The sequence below is a fragment of the Camarhynchus parvulus genome, chromosome 2 (genome assembly GCF_901933205.1).
Source record: "Camarhynchus parvulus chromosome 2, STF_HiC, whole genome shotgun sequence".
NCBI classification, from domain to species: Eukaryota; Metazoa; Chordata; class Aves; order Passeriformes; family Thraupidae; genus Camarhynchus; species Camarhynchus parvulus.
Window position 1 is genome coordinate 12,011,544 of NC_044572.1, and position 5,858 is coordinate 12,017,401.

Here is a 5,858-nt window from a genome sequence, read left to right on the forward strand (position 1 = left end):
CGCCGCCCCGCCCGCATTGGCGGCGGCCCCGCAGCTCCGCCCCGCGCCCAGCCCGAGCGGCGGGGCCTGCCCGGCTGGCTGTGGGGTCGTGTTGTCCGTGCTCCGCTTGCCATTCCCGGGAGGCGGGCCTGGGATGGCAGGGGAATCTCTTGGGAGTGCCTTTGCGTTGTTCACGAAGTTCTCAGGAAAATCGAAAGCTCCGTTGGTTGTGAAAGGAGCGACCTTTGAGCAGAGTTTATTGCTTGCTTTTCCAGATTAAAAAAAAGAGCAAAAGAAAACACCCGAGATCATTGTGTTCCGAGGGCTGCCTCGCTGCTCGCCCATGCCTTGCCGGTGGATCGATATGTTATTGCAAACACTTCGTGAGGAAAATGGGCAAGGTCAGCAGCAGTAGGTGGGGTTAAAGCCGCTTTAATGACTGTCGGAACTCAGTACATCCCTCTGGGTGTCCAGAGTTGCTGGGCACCCTGTCATGCAGCCCAGAATACCTGTGGATTTGATTATGACCCGTGGAGCAAATTACCAGCTTTGTATGAGGACCTGAAAGTCACAGAAGTTTAAATAGTATAATAATAAAATTATCACAGGGTGAAAAGGTAGATTTTTTGGATTTTTGGAATGGGGGTTTTGGGGACAAGATGGAGGGACTTGGGCATGTCTAGCCTTTCATCTTCTTCTTCTTGGTCTCCGTCTTCTGCTGTGATGCTGGCACTTAGGGATTGGTTTAGAATAGAAGTTCACTGTCTAACATAGGTGATAGGTATTGGAAAATAATTGTAAATATGTTATATGTAGTTTGTAGTATAAAAAGACAACGCCGCCCCAAGGGTGGTCAGAGTGCCACTGGCTGCTCTGCTGAGCAGACCTCGGCTGGGCAGAAAGAAAATTTTATAGATAGGATTTAATAAACAACTTCAAGACCGAAAAACTGAAGAGCTTTGACTCATTCTTTGGACGCACGGGCTGAAACAGAGACTTTGCACGTATCTCGGGGCTGCAATTAACAACTAAACGCCGAGAAATGACCTGCGGCTGTGCCTGGGAGTGCAGAGCCCCTGCAGCCACACAAAGCCTCTGCACGGCCCAGATAAGCTTGGATACATCCATGTCACTGTCGTGGTGGGACCTCACTGCGGCTGCCCAGGGCGTCGTGTCCACCAGGAAAGCGTTTGTATGTGCCTGGGCTTTTATTCCTGCTGTTTTGTGAATAAATGGGATTTTGAGATAGTAACTTGAAATTTGATTTCATACTGCATGTTCATGCCCAGAAGGAAAGCACCTGTGAAGTATGGCCACCAAATTGCCAATGCCTTGCTCCGGGATGTACGAGCCTCGTTACCTCATTTAGACGTAAGATGCCTGCCTGGTGCCAAATTGAGAGTACGTGGGATCTTATATATGGAGTAAAGGGCAGGTGCTCAGCAGGTCTAACGCCTCTTTTCCTCAATTATTTGGCTATGATGTTAACAAAAAAAACCCAAAAAACCCGAGCAAACAAACAAAAAACCAACCAACAAAAAAAAAAAAAAAAAAAAAGAATTTAAAGTATGGTGGGAATTCTTGTGTCCACTGTCTCTGATCTCTTCTCTGACCAGAGTTGCCTGCCTCCAGCTATTCCTGCGGTCAGTCACTGTAGAGATTTTCTCACCCTCTCGTGACTCTGGATGCACATTAGCCCTCCTGCCTGCACGCTGCCCTCCCTGGTGGCCACATGGCTCCTGATTGCTCCCAGACCCTTCATTTTCTCTGGTTACCTCATTTGTGTTTTCCATGTAATTTTCCCATTTCATCAATTTTTAAATGAAATTAACAAGCCAATAGCTTGCCATAGTTAAAGTCTGGGTGTTGTGCATTAACCTATATAACCTGTCATCTATCTTAATTCTTACCTTCCTCATTCTCTTTTAAGGTTAGTGAAAAGGTCTAATAGCTCATGTAAAGCTTAGATCCTGGATACTAGCAAATTGAATTTGTTTGCTACCTGTTTTTATTATACTGGATTTCTTCATTAACTTCTGCCAATTCACCTCCTCTCTTTGTCCTATTTTTATTTTATTTGTTTCTGATTAAGTTCAAATAACACCCCTTTTCATAGGACCTGCCTCCAGTATATGTTTCTTTTCAGTATATGCTTATGTTTCCAGAAGTTATGTCTAACACTGTGAAGAACCAGTTATGATAGCAACTTCAACATTTTTTCAAATTAAAACCAGACAATGATGTAAACATATAATGATCAATGTTCTCAAAATAATGAACATATTTTAAAAAGTATTTTTGAGCCTTGTGTAGAACTATGAGATTACACTGCATGGTTCAGTTTTCAAATAGTTCTAAAATGTTTTCATATGCTTATGGTTTATTATTGGTTGCAACAAGGTCAATTTGTAGCAATTTTTGTATTCAAGGATATACTGTTGTTTCTGTTGACTGTTCAGTTCCTTCATTTTACTAACAGTTTGCAAATCTGACCATAAGCTGCTGTCTCTCTTTACAGATTTCTTGTCATCAATATTTAGTTTTCTTCATGGCTTATAACATTCATCTTAATGGAACATCAGGCTGGCATTCTGCTGCAGACATTTATTTACTTTTAGTTGATGTGTATATTGGAAGGATGATTTTCTGGCTGTCTGTTTTCATATCACTGACATAGCGTTTGACAGGCAACCTTTCACAAACTTCACCAGTCTGAGCAAGCAGAGTTTCAAAATACATCAAACATCATTCCTAAACTTAATCACAAGATGGAAGTCTTTTATATGATCCTTTAGAGAACTTGAAAATATTTTTTTCTTTCTTCTGCTATTGTCTCTGATATGCTTTGTACATCAAAGCTTTTCTTCTGTTAAACAAAACAAACTGGCGTGTTACAGTATTTTTTTCCATTTTCTTGCTGTGTAAGATCTCTGTTGATAATGTAGGAGTAGTACATTATATTCTTATATATATTATAGTAGTATATTATATTCACACATATATGCAACATGACTTTTGCATCTTAAGAAAAGAGTAATTCAGGAAAACATAACATATTTAACATTAGTTTTGTTGACTTGTCTTGATAAATGACATAAAACCATCTTGATTACCATGACCAGATTTTGCTTTCAGTTATTTAGTGACAAATTCTATGTAACTGGAATTGCATCAAATTAGCTTTTCCAATGGTGAGAATGAGATGATAATTTAATTCTCAGTGTTTGTGTAAAGAGATACTTTTGCTTAGTATTATTTTCCTTCAAAAGATTTTGTTTTCAATCACATGTTTATCTAAGTTAGATATTTGGTCTAAAAAGTCCCATGCCTACAGAAGCTGTTTCCTTCAAAAAAATTCAACATAATCTGTTCAGGAATGGAAATGCTATTTCGTGTTTAACCGAGAAGTTCCATTCTTTATCGTCTGCAACAGAGGTTTGTCCCTCCCACTTGACAAATGCATCTTATATTCATAGACAATGAGGCCCAAAGTTTGCCAAGTTAAAATATCTGAAAAAAAGAGATACTCTGTCTACCAGCCCTTTCCTGAAGGCCATGAGTAAAGGTTTTCTTTATGAGTTAATGGGGGTCAATGGTGTTAGCTGGTAGGTTGAGAATGACCTTTAGCATCCCAGATGCCAGCCCTTCTCTACCCCAGTTCCCTGCAATCACCACCCATCACCTTCCTGAGAGAGGTTCTGCTAATAATAAGTCTTTGAGAGGATAGGAGCATGATCCCAGCTTCAGCTATACCTTGAGCATCACAGAACCCTGCTAGTACCCTTTGCTTTTGTACCAATTTTGTTTCTGGAATTTATTATAGAAGCATACAACAGTTTGTATTGGAAGGGACTTTAATGATCATCTAATTCCAACACCCCCTGCCAAGGGCAGGGACACCTTGCACTATTCCCAAAGCCCCATCCAACCTAGCCTTAAACACTTCCAGGGCTGGGGCTTCCACAGCTGCACTGGTGCCTCACCACCCTCACAGCAAGGACCTTTTTCCTAAAATCTAATCTAAACTTCCATCTTTCAGTTTATGGCCATTACCCCTTGTCCTACCCCTACATGCTCTTACAAAGAGCCCCTTTCTAGATTTCTTGTAGACTCCCCTTAAGAATGCTTATGTCTATCTTTAAGTGTATTTTCTTCAATGACAAAACTTCAGCATTTTGGGAGGAGGACTGAAAAGAGAGAAAAAGTATTTAACCCTCCATTTCTAGCAATTTTTGCATACTTAAGTGTCACAGCCGTAATACACACCATACAATTTCCAAAAAGTTTCAACCCATACACGGTAACACCTTGCCACTTCAGGTGTCTGCCCATATAGAGTAACATCACATCAGAAGGCTGCAAGCATGGGCTCTTCTTGTTCTTTATCCCAATCTTTTATACCTTCATGTTGATGCATTGCACCCGTGTGCCCTCTGTTCCTTTGGTGGTTGGTCAGTGCCCCTGGGCACTCCCTGGCTCATTGCTGTCAGTGCTGCTCACCTGCTGCTTCTCACAGCTGTGCCCATTGGGGATGGGGCTGAGCCACAGCCCTGCTCCCAGTCACCACAAGCTGTGTACCTGCACTTATGTATCAAAGTTACAGGGTGTCCCCATGATGAAAAGCATCTTCAACTGCAAAGCCAGAGAGAGACGATTGTATAAATTAAGTCACTTGGGCCATGGTCTCCTCAGGTCACTATGTGGCCCTACCATATAACTGAGGAGAGGGAATTTTAGTTCAAATTACATGAAATAGTGAGAGCTGTTAATCTACAGCTTACTGGGGGAGTGCTTTTATAATATGAAACTGTGCTTCATCCTTCTGTGTGTATAAAAAGGACCTTGAAGGAATCTGAAGTGCAAAGCCCTGGCATTAAGTTAATAGTTGTATAGGGTGATGGCAGCCTAACCCTGTAAAGTCCTGTTCTAGTTGCCTTTTAGAAAAGGTTTTTGAGCAACTTATCTACATAATTTTACCAGGTTTCATTTCAAGACTAGGTTATTCACTTCAAAAGCCTGAGAGTGAATTAATGTTTATATGATCTGAACCACCAGGGGATGGTATTGCCAGAGTCTGTACTCCAACAGCCAGAGGAGCAATTCCTTGCTGATATTCAGCTTTTCTTATTATGTTTAAACACATAGTGTACTCAACTGGTGAATTCAGACATGCTGAAGTAGCAGTGACAGTAAAAATGCCATATTTTCAACTGTGACTACCTAAGGTGACAGAAGTTTGTTATGTGAAGAGACAGGTGCTTACATAAGTTGTGTACATTACATTGAAGTAAAGGCATTCCCCATTATCTGTCCCCATATTGCAGCGTTGTCAAAGCCTCTCATCCCTACTCTGATTTTTCATTTCCTGTGCTAGCAGTGTAAAATCATAGAATCATTGAGTTTGGAAAAGCCTTTTAAGATTATCAAGTCCAACCATTACTGTCACATTGCCAAGTCCACCACTAAACCATGTCCCAAAGCTGACATCTACATGTCTTCTATATTCCTCCAGGACTGGTGACTCAACCACTTCTCTGTTCCAGTGATTGGCAGCTGTTTCCATTAAGATATTTTTTCCTAATACCCAATCTAAACTTCCCCTGATGCAGCTTAGGGCAATTTCCTCTCATCTCCTGTCACTGGGAGAAGAGGTTGATTGATCCCCACCTGGCTGCACCCTCCTTTCATGGAGCTGTAGAGAGCAATGAGGTCTCCTCTGAGCCTCCTTTTCTCCAGGCTGAGGCCCCCAGGTTCCTCAGCTTCTCCTTATGGAACTTGTGCTGTAGACCCTTCCCCAGCTCCGTTCCCTTCTCTGGACACAATCCAGCACCTCAGCTCCTCCTGTCAGAAGAGGCCCAAGCTGAGCGCAGGGTTCGAGG